Raw genomic sequence first — 12,083 nt, forward strand, 5'->3', positions numbered from 1 at the left:
CAGTCTACTGTATGTACAGCAATTTTCTTCCCAAATAAACCTGGAAGAGATGTGGGACTCTGATTATAAAATTAGATATTAGGCTCTTTGAGACAAGAATTGGTTCCCACCTAAGTTGCAGTTGCCAGTGGTTCCAGTCCAGCGAATCTTCAACTGGGGCGGGAAGCTCCATTGGCAGTCACTGAGTGACAATAGCCACAGAACAATAAGCACCATTTTCTTTCAATCCTGGATTCAAGTATATCCAGAATTTTAGCAGTTTGTTCACCACTTATGAGAAGTCTAGACAAAAATAAAGAGTGTTTTGAACCAAATTCCTATCTACAACAGAAGACCTCAGGGGTACCCAGGTGTGTATGAACCCTTAGAAATACTAAAGTCTCCATTCTGTCATAAACACAGAAGTAGCTTTCATCTTTGACATCGTGACCAAGTATAAATCATCTAAAGTAACGTTTTTGACCTGAGATGACACTGCTGGGCATGTTGATGTTCCTATTATAAATCCAGTTACATAAAGATAGGAAATAAGGTTCTTTTTGGTTTCCTCTAGGCTGAATGATTTTATTCTTTCATAAAAATAAGGGACTACATTTCTCCTTTGAATTATCTAGTATCTTAATTGGAGAACTGGGGAAATTTCTGTCTTGTGAGAGCTTCCCAACCCTGTTGAAACGTAATGACTAGTTTCAAGTTGTCAGTACAGAAATGGTATTTGCAGCTGTCCGTGTCACCTGTGTGCTTCTTTCTCTCCACCTCAAAGCCAGATCCTTTTTCATGTTTGCTCTTAAGTGAGCAAATTAGGAGGAAGGTAAAATGAAGAAATGTTCATTACTTTCCAGAAAAGAAAATTGTAAACTGCTTACTTAAGCTCTACCAGGCAAACTAAATGGAAAGGTAGTCCTTATTATACCAGAAGGTAGAATGACTTTTAACAGTTGGGAAAAGTCCCTGAGAGCGTAAATACTCTAATTTCACCCCTGGCCCAAATATGTCAGGTGTGATCTGCCTTTTACATATGAAACATCATTCTGTCTAACTGTAGAATAGAGTAGGTTGTATTTGAAGTCAAGTTCTTAAATGAAACTTTTTAGACTGCTTAAAATTCTGCTTTCTCATGATCTGTATGAACTTGCTCTCTTTTCTACAAACTTTTCTGTTCACCCACTCTTCTCTGCTCAGTATATATTATGTAAAATAGGCTCATTTTCCTAAGGATATTTTTATTCCAAGTTTTAAACTTATATAAATATTAGGTCTGACAATTTGGGGCTACACATGGTAGTCTGAAAGCTATTCTATGATACAGAAAACAGTGTTGGTGGCATTGCATCATCTTCTCCCAGATGAGTTCAATACACCTGTAATCTTTCATGACTATTGAATATTAAGATCAAAGGATGAGTGTTTACAAACTGTCATTGCATATGTTATTTTCCAGGGTCCCCCTAAACTGATGCAGGTATATTCAGCAGAATTTAGGTGGCCAACCCTTCTTCAGGAAACCTGCATCATATACAACCAGTGGGTGCTAATGGCATTTACCCACGTTCTACCTGTTGCATTTAATATACTCAGATAAGAAGAGAATTCTATGGAGTGAAAATATAACATAGTGTATTTTATTCCATGAGATTTTTTTTTACACATGAATTTATATAAAATTACATTAATTAGGTGGTCCTTTAAAATACAAATTTACCTGCATTTTATTTTTATTTTAATGTTTTCCCTCATGGGCATCATCATAGGCTCTTTTAATACATGTATATGTTTAAAAATATAGTATCAGTACCTTCATCTCAAACCAATCAAATTCAATAATGGGAACTATCATCTTGGAGAAGCTTTCCTCTGAAATCCTTTGGTTTTTCAAGTTTTCTCCCAATTAAAAATTCATATATCTACTTACAAATTTCATTATTTTTAGCAAGTATATTCAATTGACAGGAAAATAAAATCCATATGGAATGGACAGGTCAGGTAAACCTATTAGCAATTACATTGCTAGAAATTCTGTTTCAGAAGAGTTATTGATTTAAGCTGCAAACAGTCTATGAGTAGCTTGTTTCATTTTTCAATGCTAACACTCGCTTGTTAGAACCAGCATGTCACTTTTTAAAAGTACATTTGGAAGTGAGTTTTGAACACGTATCTAACAGGTATGTAAGTGTTTGGAACATTAACTACAGAGCTCACAAACTACTACTAATGGATTTTTTTCTCTCATAAAAGGAAGACTCTATGGTCACACAACAAAACAATTACAGCTAGTGTTATACTTAAATCTGTGAAAATATAGGGATGAGATGAAAAGAAGCTTCCTACTCATCAAACCAGTCAAAGTTGTGTGACTTTATCTTTGGTTGCTTTGGTCCTTTGTAATTCATGTTATTCACTGACACGCCCTGGCATGAAATTTAATAAAATACATCTGGAATCCATTTATTACTGTGATTTAGGAAATACAGTAAATCAATAATGAGATCACGATTAGAGAAACATTTGTCTACCTTTTGAAATGTTCGCTACCTGAAGTTTGTGAAAGCATGTTCCTGCTGTGTTGTTCTGGAGACTTACCCCATCTACTCTATGACTAAGCTGTGTTGCTTCTGGCTATGGGATATAATTTAGACGGCTGTGAGTTCACAGCTTGTGTGAAAGGTAAATACGATTTATTCAAAAATCTCTTCCCATTACACCATGCAGTGAAGGTTTTAGGCTTCCAGTTGTATGATTTTTTTTTTTAATTTATTGCGGTGACAATTGTTAGTGAAATTACATAGATTTCAGGTGTACAATTCTGTATTACATCATCTATAAATCCCATTGTGTGTTCATCACCCACAGTCAGTTCTCCTTCCATCACCATATATTTGATCCCCCTTACCCTCATCTCCCACCCCCACCCCCATTACCCTCTGGTAACCACTAAACTATTGTCTGTGTTTATGAGTTTTTGTTTCTCATTTGTTTGTCTTGTTCTTTTGTTGTTTTTGGTTTATATACCACATATCAGTGAAATCATAGGGTTCTCTGCTTTTTCTGTCTGACTTATTTCGCTTAGAATTATACTCTCAAGATCCATCCATGTTGTCACAAATGTTCCTATATCATCTTTTCTTACTGCCGAATAGTATTCCATTGTGTATATATACCACAACTTCTTTATCCATTCATCTATCGAAGGACATTTTGGTTGTTTCCATGTCTTGGCCACCGTAAACAAAGCTGCAATGAACATTGGTGCACACGTGTCTTTATGGATAAATGTTTTCAAATTTTTGGGGTAGATGCCCAAGAGAGGGATTGCTGGGTCATATGGTAATTCTATTCGTAATTTTTTGAGGAACCTCCACACTGCCTTCCATAGCGGCTGCACCAGTCTGCATTCCCACCAACAGTGTATGAGGGTTCCTTTTTCTCCACAGCCTCTCCAACACTTGTTACTATTCGTCTTGTTGGTGATAGCCATTCTGACTGGGGTGAGGTGATATCTCATTGTGGTTTTTATTTGCATTTCTCTGATGATTAGCGATGTTGAGCATTTTTTCATATGTCTATTTGCCATTTGTATATCCTCTTTGGAGAAATGTCTCTTCAGGTCCTCTGCCCATTTTTCAATTGGGTTGTTTGTTTTTGTTGTTGTTGAGCTTCATGAGTTCCTTGTATATTTTGAATATTAGCCCCTTATCAGAGGCACTGTTTGCAAAAATCTTCTCCCATTCAGTCAGTTGCCTCTTTATTTTGTCGATGGTTTCTTTTGCTGTGCAGAAGCTTTTAAGTTTCATATAGTCCCATTCATTTATTTTAGCTTTTACTTCCATTGCCTTTGGAGTCAAATTCATAAAATGCTCTTTGAATCCAAGGTCCATAAGTTTAAAACCACATAAATATGGACAGATAATTTTTGACAAAGAGGCTTCCATCATTATAATTTTTAATAAGATGGTGAGGGAAGGCCTCAATGAAAAATAACGTTTGAACACACATACGCTTAACAGCATTCAGGTTTTTGTGGACGGGGTTGGTTAATTCTTCTGAAATAGTCCATTCATTTGTCTTTGAAAATTAGGTATTCCTGACAACTAATGTTTGCTTTCTTCATACTGTGTAAAGAAATTCACAGGAGTTTCCTGGTAACAATCTAGAAATATGAATTGATGCCATATCAGCAAGTCAGTAAATTTAAGTAGGGTTTATTTACAGTGTGTGTTAAAATAAAATAAGTACACTCTACATTAAGCATACTTGATGTCTAAAACATAGGAGCCAAGAAAAGAAATATTACCTCAACTCAGGCAGTATTTTTCTCTTTCTGCAAATGTTTTTGTTTCTTCTGCTCTTTTTTAGAATGGAGTCTACAATTAGCTGAAGAAAAGTTATTTAACTTTATAATCTCAGTGAGCAGTATTGTTCTAAAATTGAAGGAATAGTCTCTGAGGAGACAAACTAAATATTGTGTGAAGAATTTATCTCTAGGGCAAGTATTTCCCATTTTCAATTTCTTACAACTTGACCCTCTCTGAGGAAGTTTCCTAATACTTTCACTTATAATCCAAATGATATTTCTGACAGCGTATCTGCCTCCTCTGACTTGTCACTCATTCCTTCTTCCCCATGCACATAACTGTAGATATACACATGAGCAGACATAAGCTTTCCCTAAATGTCAGACTATTATTATTAAGTTTACTGCAATGTATGTTGAGAAAGTAGGAAAAAATTATTTACCAACTTAGGTATTTACTGTTCTCATATCTCATTAAATTTTGAGCCTTCTTCTGGGTACATGTCCTTGCAGCATCATGAGTGTTAATATTACAAATTTGTGTGTGATTATATTGCAAGGACAACATACATTTCAAGAAATGAGTCCTAATAAGAACGTACAGTTTTATAGTTGCCTTTGAGGTTACCAAAGCACTGTCAGGTATGTTTTTGGCATGCAGTAAAGCCCTGGAAAGCAGGGAAAAAAGCTATTACTACCCCATTTTACATTTGATGAAGATGGGTGTAAGGGAAACTTCCATCCCAGTGTCAGAGTTAGAATTGAAAGCTAATCCTTTTTACTCCAAATCTAGAATGCTTTCTACTACTCAATACTTTCGTTCTGATAATACATGGCTTACTTGATACACACCAGAAAGCATTATATCCTAGACTGCAAAACAATTAATTTTCATGGACACAGGTCTCGATCTGTAAGCTCAATTCTTGTTGAGATTACTTCTCTGAAATTCTTACTCTGGTATAAAGCCATGAGTATGCCCACGGCTATGCATGCTTGGTTATTTTAAGTGTCTCCTCAAAAGTGTCTTGACTAGTTACAATCCCTAAAAGTCAAACCTAACAAAATTCTCTTTAAATGATAAAGAATATTTTCATGCTTACATATTAAAAATCTGTATTCAGATACCTACAGATATTAAATACATCAGGAATCAGAATACTTATTTATTCATTAAATGTGTCATTAATGTACTCAGTAAACCTTATTTGGTACCCTCCACATTCCTGTGTGAAAGTTTCTGGGAAACAAGAAATGTAAGCATATTCTCAGGGAACGAACACAGGGTAAAACTCTGGCTACATTCTGATGTCATAGTGGAGACACCATGTTGGCTCTGGTTCTAAGTAACCAGGAACTCTGGCATCACCAGAATAGAAATAATACATTTGTATTCAGTGGTGATTACTTTCAAAGATAGAGACTTTCAAAAATTACATATAGTTATATAGGTTCAAATTTATTTCAAATTTTACCTGAGATTTTATTTTGAAGCTCATTCTTTTTCTGTACTCAAAAAGTATCATTTGCATTTTCTGTGAATTGATGAAACCGAATGCAGTTAAACTTACTTCTCAGACTTCCAAAGAGCCACATTATGATGTGGTTTGTACTACCCCAGTGACTGATTTGGTAGGTAAAAGAAGAAGTATGTGAAAGCATTTCTTCTAGTTAAGGTTGTCAGAACTAAAGGAAAACAGAATGTATAGTATTATTAGTCATACTGGCAAAAAAAATAAATAAATCAACTTTTCATCATATGCTGCCTCAAAAATATAAGAAAGCAACATTTATTTTTCAAACCACAAGGAATACGTTGGCGAAGAATTCTCAGGCAAGAAGCAATATATGAGAGATAGCCCATTCTGAACGAATAAAGGTGATCAAAATTTCAAGGGGATTACATTCTCATAAATGATTATGAGATTTTGACAGTTTTAAAAAACGATTATATGGGTTTGTTTATTCTATAATACCTTGCAATATTAAAACATAAAGCAACCAGATACCAACTATGAAAATAAATATCAATGAAAATTAAAAACAGCAAATATAGAAAAACAGCTGTTCTTTTTTGAGCGATTTTATTAAATAATAACAAAAGCATATTTAAGCTTAAGAAATTTAACACTGAAGAACACCAGTATCAAATAACAATATCTATAAAAACTCCTTTGAACCCGTTCAGTATGGTAGTAATAAAGAGACAAAATTTTTTGTGTGTTCTGAAAATCCTGAAGAGGAGCGGTGGCTGGAACAAGTTAGACAGATATCATGCGCAAGGAAGAGTGCACAGTCCCTGGTATGTGGATATGTCTAATAAGTCACCTTTAGGTTCTAAGGAGCTAAGGGACGCTAAGGGATGTTTGCACCTTGTATAATCCCTCCTCTTGAGTGTGGGCGGAACCTGTGACTTGCCTCTAACCAATAGAAGATGGTAAAGATGATGCGATGTCATTCCCGGGGTTATGTTGTACCCTCTTGCCAGTAGGGCATTCCTAGTCTCTCTCTCTCTGCTTTTGTTGCCTTTGAAGGCACAGGCTGCCATGAATCCTACAGCTGCAGGGAACTGGATGTTGCTAACAGCCACACGGGCAGGGAAGCAGGTGCCTCCCTAGAGCAGTTCAGATGAGAATCCAGCCCTGGATGATAACCTTGTCTGCAACCTTTTAAGATCCAAAGCAGAAGACCCAGCTAAACTGTGCCTGGACTCCTGACCCACATAAACGTGAGATAATACACGCGTGTTATCAAGCCACTAAATCCCTGGTAATTTGTTACATATCAATAGATAACAAATACAATGTAGTCTCTGCCTATAAAGAGGCTTTGGAACATTTCTAGGAAAGCATCTACTTAAATTATGATATTCCAAATAATATCCAAATGCCTGAAGTTTCTATAGTCTGTGGGAGAGAGAAGTGATATAAGTGTTAGTTGAATGTTATTTTGTTGTTGTTAGGAATTTAGTGAGATTTGGGCTCTAAGAAATTCTCTCCCGTTGCCCAAAAGAGAGAGGATGGCATTAACTTAGGCTGGGAAATAGACACATCTTGTCCTTCACATTTCCCTTCTTCCCCTCCCCACCACCTTTCCCTATTTCCTCTGGGTAATGGGTCCCAAATTTGTAACTGCACTTTCCCCTAGCCACCTGGGCCCTGAATTTTGTATTAGACCCAGCTCCCTCAAACTTTGTTGCTCAACAGCAGACTCTTTGGACAGAACATGTAAGTTTGTGGGAAAGTGTTTCGGAAAAGCAACCAAAATATCCCAACAATACTGCTAACTCACTGACGGCCAGAGGACTTAACATTTTCTTTTCTATCTACAAACTTCCCTGTCCTGAATCATTACACAACCACAACAGTAGCTAGAATAGCTATGGAATTGAGTTAAGGATGCGGGAAAGATTGATGATAACATCTTTTACCTTTTATTGCTTCATTGATTTTAAATCAGATTGATTACTGACCCAGACTGTGACAATTGTGTCTGAGTTTTGGGAAAGCAGGATGAGTGGATCAAGAACAGGTAGGTAGAATGAGGAGAAAGCGGCACCCAGTCAAAATGATGGACAAGTAGGATAGATCAATGTACCAGTGAACTAATCTGAGTTTACTTCATACCCACCCACTCATTCCAACATTTATACTCACTCTTACCCATGCAACTCTCAAAATTCCTATAATCTTCGGTGGGACTCATGACCCAAAGTGTGCAAACCTATTTCATAATAATGGTCAACATTTCCTGAGTGGTTACCAGATGCCAATTACTCTACCGCATTCTCTAAATGTTATCACATTTAATCCTGACCACAGATATTAGCCTAATTTGACATGAGGGAATTGAGACAGAAAGAAGACTAATAGTAGCCCACATACAATAGCTCCTAAAATGAGCAGAGAAACAAACCTAGACAGATGGACTCTCAGGGATTAAGTTCACTGCAATACTTGTTCAACGTTCTGTGAAAATCTTTGGGTTTCTCCAAAATTAGGGTTCCATTACCCTCAAAGCTGTACTTTTATTGGCTATTTGTTTTACAAGATTTTCCTAAGACTATTAGGTTTATCATTTTCTTCAGGCATGAGTCTTAAAAATAATTCTACCAGTGAAATTATTTCATGAATTTTGCACTAAAAGCAATGCATATTTCCATCTGCTTTCATTATCAGACATAGCTGAGGATAAACTAAATTCAAGCATCTCTATACTAAAATGAAACTACATCAAAATAACACAACTATAATTGTTTTTATTTAATTTGCAAGAAGAAATTCTCATTTTTCTAAATGACGTAGTTCTGGGATTGAGTACAAAGTGAAAGGAGACCTACGGCATATATCATCTTTAAATAGATGGAGATGTGGTTAAATGCCTTTTATTTATAGCATCATTATTCACTAAGGATTCTTTGAACAAGTAAAGTATTGTGAATGCTGATGGCATGCTTTGTTAATTTACTTATGAACTGTCTACTAATGCCATAAGAAGATTGGAAAGAAAAGGAGGTTGGTATGAAGATCATGGTATAATACCATTGGAGAAGATATGGGAATCATCTGGGTATATTTTTAACAGCTTTTATCTCTAAAACTTTAACTTCTCTCATCATTTCTGGACACAGATTTGCCAAAGAAACTACAACCAAAATTTGTCAAAATAATAAGTTTTAGTAACTCCTTTTGGATTGGAGTAGAAAAATGGCCTCAGAGATATAAATCTAGGAAAGCATTCCTGATTTTTTATCTATAATTAAGCTATATTATAGATTTAATTCAGTCAAAACTTTTCACCCAAAATTATCTGACTAGAAGTAGATAACGTTATCTGACTCACTCATTTGTCCCAAAAGTCTGGTACTGTGAGATATTTCTTCAATGGTCATTATTACCATTATTACCAGTTTGTCACTGACAGACTTCTATTAAATTCCCAGCTTCTTAAAATATGTATGTAGCATCACAATATATAAGCATATCCAATGATAGTGCTATGTAATGTATGTAAATTACATATGTGTATCTGTAAATTCTGACCAAAGTTGAAATATAACTACAAAAAGTAATTTTTAATACTGAGCAATTACAATAAAATGGAGAGTTCTTTAAGAAAATATTCTAATTTCATAAGTCTATTAAAACTAATTTATGTTATGAAAATTAAAATTTTACCCATGTATTTCCTTAGCTTATGTCATAATGTGTAGTATATATTCCCCCCAAAATCTATGTTCTGTTTTCCTCATTTTAAAGACAAATATATTTTAATACAAAACTAGATTTTAAATAATAATAGTTTTATGCTATCTAGCTATATGATAGCTAGATTGCTATCATATAAATATACTAGAAATAATATTGGTCAAAAACTAATGAATGCAATTCCTATGGCAATAAAATGTCAGGAAACTGGTACTGTTCATAAATGTTTATGAAAAGAGAGTGCTCATTTTTTGCTGAAGAAAATAAAAAGATGCAGTTTTTTCAGAGAGGAATATAGTTTTCACCAAGAACTCAGATTAAATATTTATTTCTTAGTTGTCAAGTAAGAACAGAAGACTTCAGAGTAGACACAAAACAAGTGAAAATTTAAAACTGAGAAAAATCACAGGAAAAAGAGTTGAGACAATTGGAATTAGTCAAGTGACCCGGAACCTCGTGGTAACTCCGGGCCTAATTCCGACGAGCAGGAAAAAAATTGGTTTTCGAAGAATTTCCACAGGAACCATGAGGAAAGCAATCATGTGGTCTTTCAGTTTGTCAAAGCAAAAACTGGCTCTGCTCATTTGTGCGAACTAAAATTTGGGATGGTTGATCTCAAAATTTGAAGAGAAAAAGACCATAAATCTTTGGCAGAGATTCTGAAATGAAAATCCAGTAAGATTGGAAAATTCTCAAAAGTTAATTTTAACTCAAATTGAATACAATCCTGATAAAGGATGGAAGACAAAAATATCTAGAGCAATGTGTTACTGCAAGAAATCTCTCTTATGACCTCAGATTTTTAATGAATTTGGAAAAAAGTTTAAAGGCAAAAGCAACAATAAGAAAATGATTAAAAAATAAATAAAGCATATTGGTGCTTATTTCTGTAGGTTGGGGTTTTTGCGTGTGTATGTTTTAATTCCTTATACATTTCAAGGTAAAAAAAAATTCTACAGGGATATATATTGCATTTAAAATTTGGAAATTAACAATAAATATTATTTTAAAATAGAAATATGAAATCATAACCAAAGCCAAATACAGAAGAGTGACATAAACATATACGAATTGCACAAGTATGGCTCAGATCCAATATGAACTATTTTGGTGACAGGACAGAAGGGGAAAAGGGAAGGAAAGGAGGGAGGGAGCTAAGAAAGAAGGAAGGGAGAAAAGGAAAGAACTTAATACTAACCAGAGAGGGAGGGAGGGGGAGAGAGAGAGAAAGAGAGAGAGAGAGAGAGAGAGAGAGAGAAAATGAGAATTAAGGCCAAGTTTCCATAAGATTGAGAGATGGATACTTGTCAATGGAGAAATAAAACTACTCAATTCTTATTTTATCTCTCTGCTTTTTTCCACTTTACTTTTAATATAATTTATTTAATTGTAAGTTTATACTATTTAATTTTTTATTATAGTTGATACAAAATATTATATTAGTTTCAGGTATAGAACATAGTGACTTGACATTTATGTACCTTGCAAAGTAACCACCATGATAAGTCTAGTAACCATCTGTCGCTATAAAAAGTTATTGACATTTTAATCCAAAAAAAGTCATTACATTAATTATATGAACAAGACATCATTTAGCATTAGCACATGTGAGGGATAAAGATAATTTTAGTTAAAGGTAAGAATTATATGAATTAACAGGGCTATTTTTAACCAAATATAGCTTTTGAAACTTAAGGAAACTAGAATGATTAAAATACACTTCTCTTCATACTACCTAGAAAAAATATTTGATAAAAGGCAAACAATTGAGAAAATGTCCAGAGGAGAACCACCAGATGGGACAAAAGTTAAAAAATCATGAGAAACAAAAAAAGTACTTGAATTTGGATTGTTAATCCTGAAGGACCTGAGGAAGTCACCTCCAAATATTCATAGAACTGTCAGTGGATCAAGAATTAGAATTATTTTTGCCACAAACAATAACTGAGCTAAGTAACGTAGGTGGAAATGACACAGACACAGATTTCATTCAATATAGGAAAATTATCACAACAGAGATAAAAAATGCAAGTTGTTGCTTAGAGAGAGTTCTCTATCACCAAAGGTGTCCAATCAAGACCAAATAATAATTTGGCAAAGTTATTATAGAGAGGATACAGTTCTACAGTGGATAACTGTAGAACTCATCATTGGAAATCCAGCTCATCCTTGGCAATCATCACAGGATATTTAAAAAAAACGACAGATTCTTGGTATTCACCTTCACCTACAGTATCAGAATTTTCAGGGGTGGGGAAGTTTGTATTTTTTTTAAAGCATCCTATGTGATTCAGATGATCATCCACTTTTGACAAACACCAGATACTTCTAAGGTCTTTTTCCCAGTCTGAGATTTTATGATAAAAGTTATCAAATAACTTGGCTGCCATTCAAGTCTGTGGTAAAAACAAACAGACAAATAAAAAACACAAACAATAGAACCGTTAATAGGAATAAAAATGGGGAGCATAAACCTTCTCTTACATCCTGGTTTTCTTATATAAGGTTTATATAGTACACAATATTTTGAGAAACTTTTTTTCAAATCTGTTTAGTGATAGTTTGTCATGCTTATGTTGCTTGCT

General features: G+C 34.5%; 1 protein-coding gene across 1 annotated transcript in view; it reads left to right on the plus strand.

The window, feature by feature from the left end:
* MSR1 (macrophage scavenger receptor 1) overlaps positions 1-12,083 on the plus strand; it is a 251,146-nt gene that overhangs the window by 228,209 nt on the left and 10,854 nt on the right. The gene's annotated exons all lie outside the window — the stretch shown is intronic.

The sequence above is a fragment of the Rhinolophus hipposideros genome, assembly GCF_964194185.1.
Source record: "Rhinolophus hipposideros genome assembly, chromosome: 4".
Taxonomy (NCBI): Eukaryota; Metazoa; Chordata; class Mammalia; order Chiroptera; family Rhinolophidae; genus Rhinolophus; species Rhinolophus hipposideros.